Genomic DNA, 21,186 nt, shown 5'->3' with positions numbered 1-21,186 from the left:
TGCAGCAGGATGACTAAATTTGTCATAACATTTTAAAAACACAGATTACATTTTGCTCTTCCATGTTTCTAATTGCTGTGAGCAGCGGAAAGAAGTGCTGGGTGGCGGAGGGAGGAGAGGAAGTGTTTTTGAAAGTAACACATGGACTGGAGCTAAAATTAATTTCTTTCTAGAAATGCTATGTTTCTCTGGACATAAAGGCACAGACAGCCCAGCCCATTTGAACTGGAGAGCCCATGCAGATGACCAATTTGCTTAAATAACCCCCATCTTGCTAAGTGGTACAAAACTACCCAGAAGTCATTCTATATAAAATATGCAATAGCTAAACAAACTCAGTCTATGTGTTCACTCGTAGACCATACATAATACTTAAAACATATTTCTTCTTCTTGTTGTTGTTTAGTCGTTTAGTTGTGTCCGACTCTTTGTGACCCCATGGACCAGAGCACGCCAGGCACTCCTGTCTTCCACTGCCTCCCGCAGTCTGGTCAAACTCATATAAAGTGAGTTCTATAAAGTGATATATGTGGCTTTCTCCTCTCTAATACCATATTGCCCCAAATATAAGCCACACCCGCAAATAAGCAGCACCTTTAAAATTTGGGGGGGGGGGAGAGAATACCCAAATATAAGCCGCTCCCTTAAAATTCCGCAGGAACTCACACCCATAAATGGCAAATGTAGAAGAAAATCCTATGAATACCATTTCCCCACGCTCCTGGGTTGCTTCCTGGGGGAGAGGCTTGGGAGCTGCGGTCAGGATGGGTGCCGTTGTCCCGCACCCCTGACAGCTCTCGTGGTGGCATCTTGGGTGGGTGGGGGGGAGGGCGCTCTCCATTCTGCAGCAGGGCCGCAGACCTAGGGCAGCTATTTCAGCAGCGATATCATAAGGTCACGAATATAAGGCGCACTTTAACTTTTCACGGTTGAAATTGGGGGGGGGGGGGAGTGAGGCTTATTTTGGGGCCAATACGGTAATCAATGGATGGTTGCCTGTTTGGGGCAAAGGAATTGTATTGTACTCTTATGCAATTTGTCGATTTAGTCACAGTGGCATGTTCGTTCCTCTTTTCTTGCCGTTGTTTTTGGTCTCTAAAATTCTGTACAGGGTTCTCATGCATGTGTTCCCATGTATAGTAGCAGTGATGGCACAAACTTTCGTAAAAACAAAGTTTGGAATATATATTCACTTGTAAAGTCTGCCTGCTAGTATTATTTGGTGGTGGTGGTGGTGGTGGTGGTGATGGTGATAAATTGGCCGCTTTTTTGCCATAGGCAACCCAACAGACTTTCAAAGGAAAAATCCAGGAAAAAAAACAGGAAAGGAAATACTTTAAAACACCACACTTTTCTAAAACTGCCTAGGATCACTTTTCTAAAACTGCCTAGGATCACTTTTCTAAAACTGCCTAGGATCAAAGGCCAGGTTGGAGGAATGTTTTCATCTGATGCCTGAAAATATGTAATGATTGTGACCCTCCCTAGGAGAAGCATTCCACAATCAGGGAGCCACCACTGAAAAGGCCCCGTTCTCAGGTTTCCACCCTCAGGATCTGCCATAGAGAGGCTGGATGCACCCAGCAGTTCCTCTCTATCTTGGATTACAGACTGAGCTAGATAATAGCTCTGCCTCTGGCTCACTTACCTGACAGTGGTGACAGTGAGTGATATCCAACCAAGTCTTATTCATGGCAGGCCCCTGTCAGTACGCCTTTGAGATGATGCCAATGACTGGACTCAATATCTGGATCTGCCCCAACTGGGCTAGGTGACTGGAGCACTTCCAGAGACCTTCCACTCCTGGAAAGCAGGTCTAAGCGCACTGGACCCACAACTGTGAGTTGTGAGCTTATTGTTCATACTCAGCAGAGTATGAACAACACGGAAGAAAGCTGTGAAGCATAACTTCTTTATTTTCTAATAACTACTGCAAACTAAAACTAAAGAGCTACTGGCTTGCATGAGTGTTACAACCCTCACTCAGCCATCTAATATCTACATAGATAACACTCAGACTCCACACAGAGTCAGGCAGGAGCGGCAGGAGCGGAAGAAGCAAAGAGCAGTTTCTGCCCCCTCCTTTCTGAAAGCACCATATCAGGAGATTCTCACAATGGGAGGGGGTGAAAGTATCCACAGCCCCTTCCAACTCTAAGATCCTATGATAATTTGGCTTTCTATGTCTGTTTTCCGGGCTGACCAAGAGAGATCACCTCATTGCAAGAAATAACCACAGGAGTAGTGCATCATTGCTTTGTCACAGTTCTCCCTCTTAGATTAGTGCTTGATTTGTTCTTATTATTACATTTACATTCCTTCCTCAATAAGCTCAAGGGGATGTGCATGGTTCCCCAATCCCCATTTTATACCCACAAGAGACATTGGACTGAGAGATGATGACTGTTCCAGGGTCTCCAAGGGAGCTTTCATGATGGTGTAGAAATTTACATGGAAACACAGGAAGTGGTTTTATACCAAGTCAGATTATTGATCCATCTAGCTCAGAACTGTCTGCACTGACTGGCAGCTGCACGCCAGTGTTTCAGGCAAGGATCTCTCTTGGCCCTTCCTGCAGATGACAAAGATTGATCCCAGGAATTTCCTCGTGAAAGGCAAATATTGCACCAGTGAACTATGACCCTTCCCAGCTCCTAGTCCAGCATTCTAACTGCACAAACCTGCTTGATTATTGTTGCTGTTGTTATCAACATCAACAGCACCATCAAATGTTTGGTCTGAATAAACTTTTCCTTACAAACCCTCACCCTAAAGGGACCGATGTTTTTGGCTTTCCAGAGGCAGGTTTCCTATCAAAGGAAGATATTGATCTAAGATACAGTAGTCTTTCCTTAATTAGATTTTTCTTTTATCTACAGTTTATGTGTCAAAACACTTCTTTAAGGAATCAGCAAACAGAGGGAAAGAAGAGATAAAAGGGGAGGGAGGAACTGAGCATGGCGGGCATGCTTCATTCAGTTCATTATTTCTTGCTAATTAGGTGGGGGGTTTTTTTAATAATAAAAAACACTGCTTTTGTTTTTCAGCTAGGCTTGGTTCGCATAAGCATTTCGTGATTTATCCAGGCTTGATGACTGGTTGATAGGGATGGAGGTGAATATATCAAATTCACACTTCGTAGAACAAATATGAGAATCAAACACACTTTACCAAATTTTGTCATGTGGTTCTTCAACCAAAGAATGTTTCCCAAAATGCATATATCTGTGGAAAGTGTGCATAAAAATGAATATATTGGTGAGAATAGCATTCAATAAGCCACAGCATTCGGAGAAATTGCTTACACAAATGTGTCTGTTAGTCAAAACTGTGTACAGAAAGGTATTTATTGGAATTTCAGACTAAAACACTGAAGAGTTTTCATGAGGATTAAAAGAAATTCACAGAATTGTAGATGTAGAAATGTAGCTGTAGAAATGTGGAGAACTGAATTGCAGATTGGAAAAAAAGAGCACCAAATCCTTTCAGCCCTATTGACAGATATATGTGTGATTGGGTAAAAAGCTGTTAAAACAGCTCTTCTGATCTTGACAAAATCTCCTGAGATTATCCATAGAAATAACTATTAGGGCCAACATGGGTTGTATCCAATGTCAGTTGGATTCAGGGTATACCCATTGAAAATGATAAAGATGAGCCCATGGACTTCAACAAGATTCATTCCCAGTTGCAGAGAAGTACATAGCAGAGGTGAAGAAGCTTTTTCAGCCCAACAGCTGTACAGTGGTGCCTCGCAAGATGAAAAGAATCCACTCTGCGAGTCTCTTCGTCTTGCTGTTTTTTCGTCTTGCGAAGCAACCCTATTAGTGGATTAGCGGATTAGCGCTATTAGCGGCTTAGCGGCTATTAGCGGCAAAGCGGCAAAGCGGCTATTAGCGGCTTAGCGGCTTAGAAAAAGGGGGGGGCGAAAAAAATCGCAAGACTCGCAAGACGTTTTCGTCTTGCGAAGCAAGCCCATAGGGAAATTCATCTTGCGAAGCGCCTCGAAAAACGGAAAACCCTTTCGTCTAGCAGGTTTTTCGTCTTGCGAGGCATTCGTCTTGCGGGGCACCACTGTATTCCCTTCTAGGGCAGCCTTCCAGATGTCAGGTGTCAGTGATGGGTAAGGGCAGAGAGAAAGGCAGGTGAAGCAATGAATGGAAAAGTTTACCTTGTACAGTGGTGCGTTTACACTCTCTCTCTCTCTCTCTCTCTCTCTCACACACACACACACACACTTCTCTGTCCTCAAACCAGATGAGCAAGAGGCATTGGAAGATTCCTTGTTGCACCTGAGCTCACAGCTACAACGGCGTCTGTTTGCTTATGGCCATTGACTCTGCAGCAATTGATGTGCCATGGAGACCCAGCTCTCTCTCCTACTCAGCAACCAAAAGACTATTGTGTCACACAGCAGAAAATTAATCAACGCAGAGTCTTCTTCATAAACAGAATAAAACTTTTACTTGAGAAAAATAAAGTTGTTCATAAACAGCATAGTTAAAGAGCATACACAGAGTGCTCATAGCAGCTATCTAACTCTTCACAGAGGCAGTCTTGTTACTGATATACTGCTTAAGGAATATTGAGTTCTTCTTCTTCTTCTTCCTCCTCCTCCTCCTCCTCCTCTATTAAAAGAAAGGAAGTGAACAGGCTGAAAATAATCCCTAATTTGAACCCATTCCAAATTCAGCTGGGCCTGCATGGTACTTGAACCAGGTATCACTTTATCAAGGGGGAACTTTTGCTTATTGAGCTCCCACCCCTTTTAAAATATGTATCAGCATCAGTAAAATAAATAGTCCTATTCTGCAAACACATCCAGTTTATAAAGGGAATTATTCTCTTTTTATAATGGCTAGTTGCTTGTTTACAGCAGTGCATATTTCTATAAAGAATAGCTTTTCAGTCATGTCAATCTGACCCCTTTAATAACTTGATAACAGTCTTGCGTTTAAGCTTAAAAATCACTCACCAGTTCATGCAAAATTGTTTTGCAACATTGCTAAATGGCTGCCTTTCTTAAAACCAAATCCTCCTTTGGTTTTAATTAATTATACTGGTGTATAAATCATATAAAGTCCTTTCAGGAAAAAAGTAATTAATCAAAACCATGGATTTTTGAAATAAACTGTCATGCTCTTACTTTCCTCCCCAATATTCATAGTCTTTTAGAGTGTGAAGTGATTGAAGGGAGAGACATGTTTGCATGAAAAGGAGTCTATGATTATTGCCAAATCTCAAAAGAAAAACAAAGGAAGCAAAAAGCTGTATAATAATAACAGAGGGTGCAGTAGACAAAACAATACGATGAAAGGGTGCCTTTCAGAAGCAAGAAATAATGAAACAATTGCATAGAGGGCAAGACTATCGATAGCTACTACCCTGTTTCCCCGAAAGTAAGACATCGCCCAAAAATAAGACCTACTTCCAGATTTGCCTCTCGCTGTAATATAAGGCATCTCCCCAAAATAAGATCTCCCCAAACATAAGGCCTCCCCCGAACATGAGGACTCCCCAGAATATGTGTACCGTGTTCTTCTTCATGGAAAAATAAGACATGTGCAGTATAACACTGTGCCACCAAAGGGCAACGTGGAATCCGGTTTTTCTCTACCTGTTTTCCCTGTTTATATTTACAGCACTTTAATCTGAAATGCTTCTTTGATGTGTCTAGATCCAGCCTGTGTGGACCATTGGCTTGATCCAGCATTGCTCTTAGGTAAAATGAACATGAAAATATTACTTTTGAGGAACCAGAGATCTGGAACTGGGGACATGACTGAACTCGGGGTATGGGTGCAATACGTCACGATACAAAAGTTCCTGAGAGCAGAAGAAGCAGCAAGGCCTACAAGGCCTACACTATCATTCAACTCAAAGCCAAATGGGAAAGCTCCCAGTGGCTGCCCCTCTCTCCTCTCACTGCCAGCCAAGGTGTTCGAGAAGTACCATGTCAAAGAAGACAAAATACACAGTGGTACCTCGGGTTAAGAACTTAATTTGTTCTGGAGGTCCGTTCTTAACCTGAAACTGTTCTTAACCTGAAGCACCACTTTAGCTAATGGGGCCTCCTGCTGCCGCCGCCGCGTGATTTCTGTTCTTATCCTAAAGCAAAGTTCTTAACCCAAGGTACTATTTCAGGGTTAGCGGAGTCTGTAACTTGAAGTGACTGTAACCTGAAGTGTCTGTAACCCCAGGTACCACTGTAAATAATAATAATAATAATAATAATAATAATAATAATAATGATGTTGCACGCCACCCCAATCTCTGAGAGCTGAGAGAATCCAGGGGTTCCAGGCACTTTCCCAGAGTTCAGCAAAAACTCTGGTGTCTTTTTGATATATGGTCTATTTACATATTTGGCCTGATTTTCACCAACAATCTGGTATCATGTTCATGTTATTTCACAGCTTTCCTGGGTTACAGAATGTCCCTGACAGGGCAAGTTCTGTACCATAAACTAAATGACAAAATGGACCTTTGCGAAAAGAGTTCCAATTAAGCAAAGAAAAAGTGATGTGGCGGGGAAAGAAAGTTTGATAATTTCGTGATTTTTCCAAGGTTAAGCAAATATTGTACGGTATCACTGGGAAGTGACTCTAGGCTATGAAATAATAAGCTGTAATATCAGTTGTCCAGAATGTGATGTAAGAAGTGGGTTTTAAATTGAAATATCAAGCCTGATCTCGTAGCTAACAGTACATTCCTTAAATGTTCCTGCTGAAGAAGTGGGGGGGGGGGGAGAACTAATGAATTAATCAACTCAAGGGTCAGTTGATTAATTTTGGGTGGCTAATTAAAATTGATTAAGGCAAATTTCACAGGCAAAGCTGTGAGTCGACAGGGCAGTTGTTAATTATTTGGAAGCAACACACATTTGAATGCTTCCATCACATTGCATTTATGACAGAAGACGGTGTTAGATCTTGTTCAAGGCTCTGGAGGTACATTGTAAACTGTTTAGAAGCCTGTGCTGACATTAAGCAACATATAAATAAATAAAAGATGGCACCATAGGATGCATATGCATGCATATATATAAATATAGTTATATCTATGTAAGCAGAGCCCCTGAGTAGACAGTGGGTTGGATAAGAATAGACCCAATGAAATCAATAGGACAAGTCTGGATCCTACCCAAAACATTTCTCCCATGATTATGTATCCCATGATTATTATGTTCTGTTAGAAACAGCAGTTGCAGGGGAGATTTGGATCAGGGTCATGGTACACAGGAACAGGGACTGCCTCTGGCCTTGCGCCATTTCCTCTGCCCTGAAAATTGCCCACCAAAAAACTTCTATTTGCCCTTCAACATGGCACTACAACTTGCAGCAAACATGCTTTCTTTTTTTAAAAAAGTCTTTTTGCTGTTAGGAAAGCAAAGAGAGAAATATACATATAAATATGTAGGGTGAAGGGACGCGGGTGGCGCTGTGGGTTAAACCTCAGCGCCTAGGACTTGCCGATCACATGGTCGGCAGTTCGAATCCCCGCGGCGGGGTGTGCTCCCGTTGCTCGGTCCCAGCGCCTGCCAACCTAGCAGTTCAAAAGCACCCCCAGGTGCAAGTAGATAAATAGGGACCGCTTACCAGCGGGAAGGTAAACGGCGTTTCTGTGTGTGGCTTTGGCTTGCCAGAGCAGCTTCGTCACGCTGGCCACGTGACCCGGAAGTGTCTGCGGACAGCGCTGGCTCCCGGCCTCTAGAGTGAGATGAGTGCACAACCCTAGAGTCTGTCAAGACTGGCCCGTACGGGCAGGGGTACCTTTACCTTTACCTTTATGTAGGGTGAACAAACGATGAATAGGATGACATATATACATACTCAGGATGTTTAAACATGAAGTCAGGACCATATAACACTGGTCCTAAATGATCTACATTGGCTCCCAATACGTTTCTGAGCACAGTTCAAAGTGTGGATGCTGACCTTTAAAGCCCTAAATGGCTTTAGCCAGATGAATTCAGGATGAATGCTCATTGTCATATAACCTCCCCACAAACAAATCTGACTGAATGCTTGACAAAGATTAAGGTAAAGGTAAAGGTACCCCTGCCCGTACGGGCCAGTCTTGACAGACTCTGGGGTTGTGCGCCCATCTCACTTAAGAGGCCAGGGGCCAGCGCTGTCCGGAGACACTTCCGGGTCACGTGGCCAGCGTGACATCGCTGCTCTGGCCAGAGCCAGAGCCAGAGCCAGAGCCGCACACGGAAATGCCGTTTACCTTCCCGCTAGAAAGCGGTCCCTATTTATCTACTTGCACCCGGAGGTGCTTTCGAACTGCTAGGTTGGCAGGCACTGGGACCGAGCAGCGGGAGCGCACCCCGCCGCAGGGATTCGAACCGCCAACCTTTCGATCGGCAAGTCCTAGGCGCTGAGGCTTTAACCCACAGCGCCACCTGCGTCCCTTGACAAAGATTAGATCCAGTCTAACCGGCATGTAAGTGTCTCACAAGCAAAATCAGGATGAATGCTCAACAGATTGGTCAACTGGAGGAGCCTAGAGTGACACTATATAGTGTTTGAGGCAGCAGATCCAGACGTGCTGAATTCTCTGAGTTTTCACCAAATTCAGGATATATAACTGTAAGAAGAGGTATAAAAAAAGATTTTTTTTTTATAATAATTTTATTACATTTTCCACAAAAAAGAACAAAAAAGCATATTTTCACAAACATTACAAAAAAAAAATTTTCACAAACATTACACAAAAAAGCAAAAAAAAGCAAAACATAGACAAAAAATAAGAAAAAAAAGAAAAAAGAAGTTTTGACATAAAAATAAACTCACATTCCAATTATACCCTTCAAAACCTTATTTTCCTTACTTCCACCCGCCTCCCGATCTTGTATTCTATGTAATAATTAGTTCAGCAAGCTCAATTTTGTTCATTTTGATTCTTGGTCCCTCCCTTTGTGCTCTTAATTAACTCAGTCACTAGAACCCCTTCTTTTCCTTTTCAATGTCCTCAACATTCAAAGATTTTACAGTGTTTTTGTAAATAGTCTTTAAACTTCTTCCAGTCCTCTTCCACCTGCTCTTCTCCTTGATCTCGAATTCTGCCGGTCATTTCAGCCAGTTCCATATAGTCTATTACTTGCATCTGCCATTCTTCCAGAGTGGGTAGATCTTGTGTCTTCCAATACTTTGCGATGAGTATTCTTGCTGCTGCTGTAGTGTACATAAAGAAAGTTCTGTCCTTCTTTGACACCAATTGGCCGACCATGCCCAGAAGAAAGGCCTCTGGTTTCTTCAAGAAAGTATACTTAAATACCTTTTTCAGTTCATTATATATCATCTCCCAGAAAGCCTTGATCCTTGGGCACGTCCACCAAAGGTGAAAGAATGTCCCTTCAGTTTCTTTACATTTCCAACATTTATTATCGGGCAGATGGTAGATTTTTGCAAGTTTGACCTATATATCATTTTCATAATATTCTCTCTTAAGGCATTACATGCCGTGAATTTCATACCGGTGGTCCACAACTGTTCCCAGTCAACAAACATAATGTTATGACCAACGTCTTGTGCCCATTTTATCATAGCAGATTTTACCGTTTCATCCTCAGTATTCCACTTCAACAGCAGGTTATACATTCTCGACAATATCTTAGCATTGGGTTCTAACAATTCTGTTTACAGCTTTGATTTTTCCACCTGGAAACCAATTTTCCTGTCCAAGTGATAGGCCTCTCTTATTTGAAAATAATGTAACCAGTCTCGCACCTTATCCTTAAGTTTCTCATAGCTTTGCAATTTCACTTTATCTCCCTCCTGCTCCAGAATTTCCCAATATTTTGGCCAGTTAGATTCCATATTAAGCTTTTTTAAGGCCTTTGCTTCCATAGGTGAGAGCCACCTAGGGGTTTTATTTTCCAATAAATCTTTGTATTTCATCCAGACATTAAACAATGCTTTCCTGACAATATGGTTTTTAAATGTCTTGTACACTTTAGCCTTACCGTACCACAAGTATGCATGCCACCCAAAAACGTTATCATATCCTTCCAAATCTAAAATATCCGTGTTTTCAAGAAGTAGCCAATCCTTCAACCAGCAAAAAGCTGCTGCTTCATAATATAACTTAAAGTCCGGCAGGGCAAACCCCCCTCTTTCCTTTGCGTCAGTAAGAATTTTGTATTTTATTCTGGGCTTTTTGCCCTGCCAGACAAATCTAGAAATTTCTTTTTGCCACTTCTCAAAACAGTCCATTTTGTCAATGATTTGTAGCGTCTGAAACAAAAACAACATTCTTGGCAATACATTCATTTTAATAACAGCAATTCTACCCAGTAAGGAAAGTTTCAAATTTGTCCAAATTTCAAGATCTTTTTTCACTTCTGACCAACACTTCTCATAATTATCTTTAAATAAATTTACATTCTTCGAAGTCAAGTTCACCCCTAGATATTTCACTTTTTTCACCAATATTAAACCTGTTTCTTCCTGAAACCTTTCCTTCTCTACTGCTGTCAAATTTTTCTCTAAAACCATAGTTTTTGATTTATTCAATTTAAAACCTGCCACTCGACCAAATTCTTGTATTATTTCTAGTGCTCTTTTAGAACTAGGGATTGGCTCCTGTAGCGTCAGTACTAGGTCATCTGCGTAGGCTTTAAGTTTATAGTGTTTAACTCCGACCTGTATACCCTGAATCTGTTGGTCCCTTCTAATCATGTTCAGCAAGACCTCCAGGACTGAAATAAAAAGCAAAGGGGAAATTGGGCAGCCTTGTCGTGTCCCTTTCTCTATCTTAACTTCTTCCGTAACTGCATTATTCACTATTAATTTCGCCTTCTGTTCTGAGTAAATCGCGCCTATACCGTTTCCAAACCTTTCTCCAACCCCCATCCCTTGCAAATTTTTCCTCATAAAACTCCAAGAAATATTGTCAAAGGCTTTCTCCGCATCAATAAATATTAAGACAGCTTTTGTATTTATATTAACTTGTAGCTTTTCTAAAATGTCAATTAAATTTCTCGTGTTATTTGACAATTGTCTGCCTGGGAGAAAGCCAGCTTGGTCTTTATGAATCATTGTTGCTAAAACTTTTTTCAATCTTCTAGCTAGAATATCAGCAAAAATTTTATAATCCACATTAAGTAGGGATATGGGGCGGTAGTTCTTTAGTTGTGTCTTTTCTTTCTCATTTTTCGGTATAAGCGTGATGTAAGCTTCTTTCCACGACTCCGGCGCTCTTTTCCCTTCCATAATTTCATTGCCAACCTCCATTAGAGGTTGAATTAAGTAATCTTTCATGTCTTTGTAGTATTTGGAGGTTAGCCCGTCCGGGCCTGGAGACTTGCCTAGTTGCAGGTTCTTAATGGCACCTTCAACCTCCTGTTCAGAAATTTTGTCATTCAGTATTAATTTATTCTCTTGAGATATTTTTTGTAATCCATTTGTTTCCAAAAATTTCTCGATTTTGATCTCATTCTGTGGCCCTTGTGAATACAGTTGTTTAAAGTATCTCTGAAAGCAGTCTTGAATCTCCCGTGGGTTTTGTATATTTCGTCCATTTACTTCAAGATTGGTGACAGTATTTAATTTCTGTCTTTTCTTCAGCTGCCAAGCTAGCAGCTTTCCACACTTATTGGCCGATTCGAAGGTTTTTTGTCTCATTTGTTTAATTTTCCATTCTATATCCTGGTTAACCATTTTCAAATATTGTGCCTGATGTAATTTAATTTCTCGTAGAATATCCTGTGACTTAGGTTTAGTCCTTAATCTCTTCTCGCTTTCTCTAATTTTCTCTAAAATCTTTTCTTTCTTCTCCTCTTGAAGTTTCCTCTTTATAGCATTTTGCTGAATCAAAAACCCCCTCATTACAGCTTTACTTGCATCCCAGATTACTCCTTTCTCCACGGTAGTCTTCAAATTTATCTCAAAGTAGTCTTTTAGTGTTTTTTGGGCCTTTTTCACAATTTCAGAGTCTCTAAACAAGGTGTCATTCATTCTCCATCTAAAGGAACCAGTCGGTGTTAGTTTCATATCCATCTTCACTGGGTTATGGTCGGAGCAGATTTTGGGGCAGATTTCCACCTTTCGAATCTTGGGTGCCATCCCTCTTGTAATCCAAATTTGGTCTATTCTAGTCCAGGTCAAATTGGCTTCAGAGAAGAAGGTCCCCTCTCTACCTAGGGGATTTTTAGTTCTCCAAATATCAATCAAGTCCATATTGTCTGTCAATTCAAAAAAGGTCTTTGGTAGTCTTCCATCTTTTGTGACTACTTGTCTTTCAGATTTGTCCATATATGTCGAGACAACGCCATTCATATCTCCCATCAAAATGATATTTCGATCTATGAAGTCCATTAACGTCTCATGCAGTTTCTTATAAAACTCTGATTTCCCCTCGTTAGGTGCATAGACTCCAATTATTACTAATTTCTCTCCTTGGAATTGTATTTCAATTGCCGCAAATCGTCCATGTTCATCTTTAAGGAGGAACTTTGGTGATAATTTCTCTTTTGCGTAGATCACAACTCCTCTTTTTTTTACTTTGTCTGATGAAATAAAGTCTTGGCCTAACTTTTTATTTATCAATAATTTCCTTTGGAGTCTTGTTATATGTGTTTCTTGTAGGCAAATTAGGTCCAATTGTTCCTTTTTCAGAATATGAAAAATCCTCTTCCTTTTGCTGGGGGAGTTCAAACCTCGAACATTCCAAGTTAACATCTGCAGAGACATGTTGTTGTTATTCTGATGTTCCACCAGTTGCTCCTAGAAGTTGCTCTTGGTATGTCGGCGGTATCTCTTTCTCTCGTTGGTCCAGTCCCAAGGGGGTTCTTCCTAAGTCAGGTGGTCCCAGTCCTAATATTTCCGAGTCTTTTGTTCTGGCCTCTCTTTGTAATTCTTCTCCAAAATTTCTCAGAAAACTCACTTTATCTTCCTCTGATCTTATCTTAATTTTCTTTCCTTTGAATGTAAACGAGAGGCCTTGTGGGAATTCCCACCTGAACAAAATTCCATTTCTTTTTAGCAGGTCCACCAAATTTCCGTAGTTGGTTCTAAGGTCAAGCAGGTATTTCGGAATATCTTTAAAAATCTCAATTCTCACCCCTTGGATATCGAGTGCTTTCTGGTAGTGTAGACTCAGTATTTTATCTCTTTCCTCTTTTGTCCTTAGGGCTATCAAGCAGTCTCTCGGCCTATTTTTCCTCTTAACCCTTCCCAATCGAAAAGCACTCACTATCTTAAATTCTTCTTTCTCTGGATCCAGGTCCCAGCACTCCTCAAATTCCGATGTCAGCAGTTCTATCAAGTCTCCTTCTTCTGTTTCTGGGACCGCTCTGATTCTCAAGTTGGTCTGTTTCTCTTTAAGTTCAATCAAAGAGAATTGTACCTTGTATTCGTCCAATTTTTTATTTATTGGTGGTATCTTTTGTTCTACTGCCAATACCCTCTCTTTGGCTTCCTCCGCTGTCTTCTTTGTCTCCTTAGACTCCTGCAACAGTCTGTCAATCGCCTGGGTGTTAGAATTCACATTCGTCCCCAAATCATTTACTTTTTGCCCCAGGTCCTTAATAGTTGAAGTATTTTGGTCAATCTTAGCTGTCAAATTTTGCAGAGCCGATAAGATCTTGTCTAATGTTGCAGAATCCGATCCTGTTCCTTTTGATTCTTCCCTCTCTGTAGCTTGTGGGACAGAGAGTCCTGATGATGATGTTCTTCTATGCAGGAGTTGCTGCTGTGCCTGCAGCTGCTGCTGTTGTTTAATTTTTGCTCTTGTTGATACTTTATCTGGAGGCTGTAACTTGTCTGGTTGTTTCTCTTCCATTGCTTGCCTCTAGGAATCAAGGTCACACACACAATTCCCAAGCTTCCTTCTTAACTATAAACAATAGCAGCTGCAGTGGAAAATCCCCAGCTATAACACACAGTTCCTCTAGGGGAGCAGAATGCCAGGTTGTTTCATCAATGATTGTTAAACAGTAACTTCATCAGCTCCCCGGTTATCTTTCCAATTTGTTGCAAGAGTAAAAGAGTAAAAAAGTTATAAATTTGGAGGCTCCCTTGATTGTTACCAGTCCTTCTCAACATTCAGCAGCAAAAGTTACAATGTCCATAAACAGTGCTTTCACAGTAGCCTTGCAATTATTTAAGACAGACCGGCAGATCAGTGTCAGAAGTAAAGTGGTGGATTTTCTGTCCCCCCCTTCCCTACTTGGGGGGGGGGGGTTCTTTTGCTCTGACAGTGAAATTTAGCTCTTTATATAAAACAAGTCAATGGTTCAAAGTTCCCTTGTCCCTTGCTTTTATTCTATTTACAAGATCGGCAAAGCGGACTTCCTGTTTGCACTTTGCCAATTTCAGGTCCGAATTTAAATTCAAGTTCAAAGTCCCGATCAAAGTTTCTAGTTTCAAGTTCAAATTTCAAGTTCAAGTTTCTAGTTTCAAGTTCAAATTCAAATTCAAATTCAAAGTCCAATACTTGGTCTTGACTTTGATCTTTCCAAATTCCAAATTCTTACTCATGGATAGCTGTTTTAATCTGATGTTTCACAGGAAAAAGGCCAGCGCTCTCCGGTAACTGCTATGCAGCTTCACTCCGCAGAAGTAGCGATCGGCTCCAGCACAGCGCTACACCCCCGCTCCGCTCCGGAGCTCTTTTCAGGGCTCCTTTGACAGTTCGGGGGGGCGCAAAGCGTGCCCGCTGAGCCCCACGGCCCCAGGCTTCACCCGCCTGCGGGTTTTTTGAGGGTCCTCCGCTTCGCTGTAGCGGTGGACCCGATTTCTGCGGAGCTTCCCCCTTCGTTTCAGAGGGTATCCGCCATTACCGATGGCGCCGCCTCCGGAATAGGATGACATATATACATACTCAGGATGTTTAAACATGAAGTCAGGACCATATAACACTGGTCCTAAATGATCTACATTGGCTCCCAATACGTTTCCGAGCACAGTTCAAAGTGTGGATGCTGACCTTTAAAGCCCTAAATGGCTTTAGCCAGATGAATTCAGGATGAATGCTCATTGTCATATAACCTCCCCACAAACAAATCTGACTGAATGCTTGACAAAGATTAAGGTAAAGGTAAAGGTACCCCTGCCCGTACGGGCCAGTCTTGACAGACTCTGGGGTTGTGCGCCCATCTCACTTAAGAGGCCAGGGGCCAGCGCTGTCCAGAGACACTTCCGGGTCACGTGGCCAGCGTGACATCGCTGCTCTGGCGAGCCAGCACCAGCGCAGCACACGGAAACGCCGTTTACCTTCCCGCTGGTAAGCGGTCCCTATTTATCTACTTGCACCCGGAGGTGCTTTCGAACTGCTAGGTTGGCAGGCACTGGGACCGAGCAGCGGGAGCGCACCCCGCCACAGGGATTCGAACCGCCAACCTTTCGATCGGCAAGTCCTAGGCGCTGAGGCTTTAACCCACAGCGCCACCTGCGTCCCTTGACAAAGATTAGATCCAGTCTAACCGGCATGTAAGTGTCTCACAAGCAAAATCAGGATGAATGCTCAACAAATTGGTCAACTGGAGGAGCCTAGAGTGACACTATATAGTGTTTGAGGCAGCAGATCCAGACGTGCTGAATTCTCTGAGTTTTCACCAAATTCAGGATATATAACTGTAAGAAGAGGTATAAAAAAAAGATTTGAACCCGATGGATTCAATGAGAAAATGAAGGTGCTTACACATTTGTCCAAGAGGCTTAAACACTTGGTAGTTTGGCCCACGGAGTGTATTTCAAAGTGAATGAAATAGGAAGTTATCTTCAAGAAATGAAATGGGGGGGGTGTCACTGAAGGAACTCAGAGCTGGCAGGGCTGTTGTCTACAAGAACAAAAAGAAAACACCAAGGTACCAAGTGAAACATGAATGTACTGCAAGCTATGATCAAAGTGATACATTGGAATGTCTCAAATGATCACAGAAAGCAAAAAAGAAAAAAGAAAAAAAAGACCGGGGGGTTTATTGTGAGAAATTATTTAGTACCAAAGAGAATGTTCACTTCTAAGTGGGATGAATTAATCACGCTGCTGATTGGTGGGAATACCCTTGGACAACATCTTTTGTATAATGTATTCAACACACACATACACACGCACACATGGTCTAGAATTTTATCGTAGATGAGGGACATGAAGCAACAAATATAACCCAGCTAAGCAATAATAGCTGCAAGCAAAATTGGAGGAGTGGGTACAAAAAGAAATAATAAAGCAGCAGTAAGTAGGAATATGTTTAAAGTAAGACTAGGATCATGAAGATAAGAATAATTAGTAACAAGACTGGCAATTACAGAGTGCTTTTAGAGTATCTAAAGTGTCTCATAGTGACATAGAAAGCTGCCTTATACTGTACTGAAGTGGTACTGGTTTATCTAGCTCTTTACTGCCTACATTAAGGATGTGGGACCTCTGTCTCTCCAGAAGTTGCTAGACTGCAATCCCCCTTAGCTCTGCACAGGGATGGTGGGAACTGTACTCCAGCAATATCTGAAGGCTGAGACATTACCCAGCCCCTCATCTGTTCCATCCACTCCAACATCACAGGCACCAAAATCAGGACACTCCTTTTTAAGTCCCGAGTTCTCTCACGCAGGCATGAGAGTGTGAGACCAAAAGACGTTCATTCTGTGCTCTGGTGTGACCCACCTGAGTTGTGCCACTGTATGAGACTGAAAAAGGAGTGTCTTCCAGTCAGACGCCATTTGGCATGACCCAGCTGACTCATGCCAGAGTGAGTGTCTTTTGGTCCAGTGTTCTGGTGTGAGCCAAATGACTCACACCAGAGCACCAGACCAAAAAATGGGAGATTCCAGGATCCCGTCAGAAGCTGGGATTGGCTTCTTTAATTCCAGGATGTCCTACTTAAAATGAGGTGGTTGAGTGGTATGCTATTCTAACTATCAGTAGCTCTGCAATGTGTTAAGTCCTTGCTGCTGCTGCTGCTGCTATATTTGTTATCCCAGCTTTTTCCAAGACAGGGACTCAGGGCAGCTTACAGATAAAATAGAAGAAGCTAAAACACAGAAAAGTAATAAAGCACCAACAGATTTAAATATATCTTTCTCTCTCATATCTATTAAAACTATAGTAGAGCTGCCGAATGTCCGGAATTCCCTGGACATAGCTGGAATTCGTCTGTTGAATATGGTGTCCGGATGAATTTTCAGAAGTCAGTTTAAATGTCCAGGAAAACCCAGACGCATGGCAGCCCATATTGAAAGTGTTGATTTTTTTAGCGAATTTCTGAAAAGTAGCTCAAAAACTTCATTTTGGGGGGAAATTTACAAACAACCCCCCTCCAAAAGGTTCAATTACTTTTGTGTCCAGATTTTCACTTCTTGAAATATGGCAAGCCTAAACTATAGATGTTAACAACAATGAAAACATCACAGCACCAGCCCTTTCCTTAAAATCAGTCAGTTCCTTAAAGGAGGGAGCGATTTAACTTCTCTAGGATAAGTCTGGGAGCAGCCACTGAGAAGGCCCTCTCCTGTGTCTCCACCAAGCATGCCTTTAAAGGAGGTGGGACTGAAAGATATCAGAGCCCAAGCAGGTTTGTTGGGAGAGTACAGTCTTTAACTGGTGATGCTTGGGACCAAATCTAGACTCTTTGGCATGCAAGGCATGTGATGTATTACAGAATGCCCCCTGTATGCACCATGTCCTTACAGAACCTCCATATCTTTTATTCATACATAACAGTTTTAATGAAGTCACTTCAATTCCCATTGCTCTAGTTTGGAGAAGCAAGATGGATGGACCACTTTTGTTCTGTAGGAAAGCTGACTCAGGGTTGGTTCTACAGCCTCCTTTTGACGAGGCAGCATTAGGGATGTACAGAACAACCTAAGTCAGTTCTATGTCATTTTCACTGGAACACAGTCATTGGTCTGCTCCCTTCCTTCCCTTTTTCTTTTCTTTTTTGCAGACTTGCAAAGGAACCTAAAGAAGGTTCTGTAAGAAACACAAATTTCAATGCACTTCAGTGCTTTTCAGTACAGTTTTCTCCATAAGATATGAACACTTTATACAACATATTATTACTATTATGAAAACTTTTTGGATCCAAAACTGCAAGGCAAAATGTGGAGAAGTGAGTAATCTGACAGATATGGTCATTTTGCATTTTGGAAGGTGCTGAAGGAATGGATTGGAAAGTGTGGGTGAATGATTATTGGGAAGATGGGTCAATACCACACAAGCAAGCCATGATGAGTGCAGGATGAGAGTTTGTTGTCTTATAACTGCCCTATAAATATATATATGAATGAATGGTCCATAAAGACCAGATGGAGTCTAATCACTGTGTAAGCTTTGTGCAAGCCAGCTAGGATGAATGCTCAATAAACAGGTCATCTGGAGGAGCTGCCTATCTCACTACTCATTCTCATCTACCCTTCTTATCTCTGTAACAGCCTTATGGGTTATACATTATATCAAATCATAGAATTGTAGAGTTGGAAGGGACATTGAGGGTCATTTAGCCCAACCCTTTGGTCTTTCCTTTTAGTTTTAGGGGAAGCTTTGTTTTTTTTCCCATTGCTTCCTCCAGAGGCTTTTCTTTCCACTACCTAGACAACATCCCGAGTTATTCACACTCTGCTCCTGCATATTTGGGTAAACATTCTAGTTTTGGGGCCAACTCTATTAGACAGACAGCAGCCTGTTCCCTGGCAGAACACAGCAGGATTTCAGTGCCGGGAGAATTCCTTTGCACTTGAGCCGATCCCCCATCCCCAATCTTTCATGTTCCAGAAGCGCTTGTTCCCTGAACACAGAGAAGTGGTTTACAGATGTCTGTAGGAACATGTGCCCCAAGCAAGCATGGGAACTGGTGTGTTTGTCTGTGACAGCACAATTATGGATTATCAGCAGGGATTTAGAAATAAGGGCTTATGCCTGTGAAGGATGGGAGATATAATTTACCTGGACTTTAAGCAAAAAGCTTTTAACACTCATCTGCAAGGTCAGTAGTATGTCATACGGAGTGAATTACTTGAACAGATTAAGAACTCATTTCAGTGTCAAAAAGAAAACCCCTGAGTGGTCTGCACTCTGTAAGTGTATTTCAGGACAGAAATGTACTTTCCCCAAACCTATTTTTAGCACAAGTGGGTATCAGAAAGTTTGAAAAATAGCCACTGAGCAATCTTGCTGAGTCCCTTGTACTTTGGAAGGAGGACTCTTGAAGGGAAGGTAGGATGGACTTATAGAATGCAGGAACAATACATGCATTCAGAACGATAGGTGTAAATGGTTTATGCTGCCAAAAATACTTTTAAAATATATCTAAATACAATAGTGCACCTCAGGAGTGAAACAACTCCAGCAGAATAATTTCTATTACTCATTCAAATGGAGGGGGGAGAAATCTACAAGTTGAAGTGCAAGTGTGTGTGTGTGTGTGTGTTATAACTCAGAAAAGTGATAGCAACAACACTTTCATGCCAGCTACCGCTCTATTCTAGGGCATATGCTATATAGCATATGTAAAACGTACAAGCTGTGTTTCCAAAAAGAAGTGAAAGGGGAAAGTGGGGAAAAGAGAAAGGAGTTTTTCTATAGTTGCTTATTCTACAGGCTGAGGAGATGGCACAATCAAACAAAAGGGGTAATCTTATGAAGGGACACAATGTGCATTAGATGTCCCCCACCAGGATTTTGCTAGCAAGCAAATACCTCAAAAGGCCAGTTCCCCAGAATCCCAGAGGGACCAGATCAGAGCTCTGACAAGCCATGAGATTAGCCTGGCATGTGGTCGCTCTTTGAGAGGCAGTTCATTAGTTGATCACTGACAAACATGAGAAGCAACATCCATGAAAGACATCAACCTCTCTCTGTGTGTGTGTCTGTCTCTTTCTCTCTTTTACAAAAGTCTTCAATGACTTTTGCCTTAACTGACTAACTCTGACACTGAATCTGCTCCTGCTAGTTACCACCATTGCGTTTTGCTTTGCAACATGATGTATTTAGCAGCTAAATGAAAGTTTATGGCATTTAGGGTTTTGGTTCTTTTTAGTTTAGAAGAAAAGGTGTGTGAAAAGGCATGTGATGGAGGCCTCTATGATTCTGCATGTGGAGGATATAGGTAGAGAGCAGTGGGGTTTCCCCCCAGTCTCTCATAATATTAGAACTCTGTGTCATCCAATTAAACTGAATGTTGGAAGATTTAGGAATATAAAAGAAAACAATTCACATGGCACATAATTAAACTATGGAATTTGCTCCTGCAAAATATAGTGATGCCCAACAATATGGGTTGCACTAAAGGGGGATTAGACAAATTCACAGGGGACAAGACTATCAACGGCTACTTGCCATGATATTCAAGTTCAAGTTCAAGTTCATAAGTTTATTGTTGTTGCCAAAGGCCAAGACAAACTTGTAGCAATAGTATCAATGAAATAATATAGAAGATAATCCAAAAAATAAGCCAACATCCCTGATCATAGAACCACAGAATCGTAGAATTTAGAGGGACCCAAGGGTCATCTAGTCCAACCCCTTGCAATGCAGGAATCTGAGGTAAAGCATCCGTGACAGATGACCACCCAACCTCTGCTTAAAAACCTCCAAGGAAGGAGAGTCCACCACCTCCCAAGGGAGACTGTTCCACTGTCAGACCGCTCTTACTGTCAGAATGTTTTTCCTCATGTTTAGTTGGAATCTTCTTTCTTATAACTTGAAGCCTCTGGTTCAAGTTCTACTCTCCATAAGAGGAGAAAACAGGCTCGTTCCCTCTTCCATGGGACAGTCCTTGAAATATCTGAAGGTGGCTATCATGAATGGGAGGAGATGATACCAGAGTCACCAACAAGCTTAATTATTTCTTGATTTCAGATTAAATCTCCGACTCACCAAACCAAATTAAAAGTGATTTTATCTAACTCCCTTTTCCCAATTTCTTTTTGCAGCCAGTGCATAGAGGGCCACTCTCTGTGTTACGAAGCTCTTACTGTCTCACAAAAGAAACTGAACTATTTTTGCTGGGTTGTACATACTGGCTTGTGGAAACAAATGTTTCAGACAGTGATCTGTTGTGTCTCTGTATAAGGGCAGGATAACAGACAATGAGTGATGTCTTCCACCTGAGGCTGATCAGAAATGCAAAGTCTGTCTGCATACTGAAGCCTTTTATTCTGGCCGTACTTGCCACGATGCCTGTGTTCTACCTTTAGTGCTGGAGGTAGTCTGCTAGTGAATACTGGGAATCACAAGTGG

Source organism: Podarcis cretensis (assembly GCF_951804945.1).
Source record: "Podarcis cretensis genome assembly, chromosome: Z".
Taxonomy (NCBI): domain Eukaryota; kingdom Metazoa; phylum Chordata; class Lepidosauria; order Squamata; family Lacertidae; genus Podarcis; species Podarcis cretensis.
Note: the sequence above shows the minus strand (reverse complement) of the source record.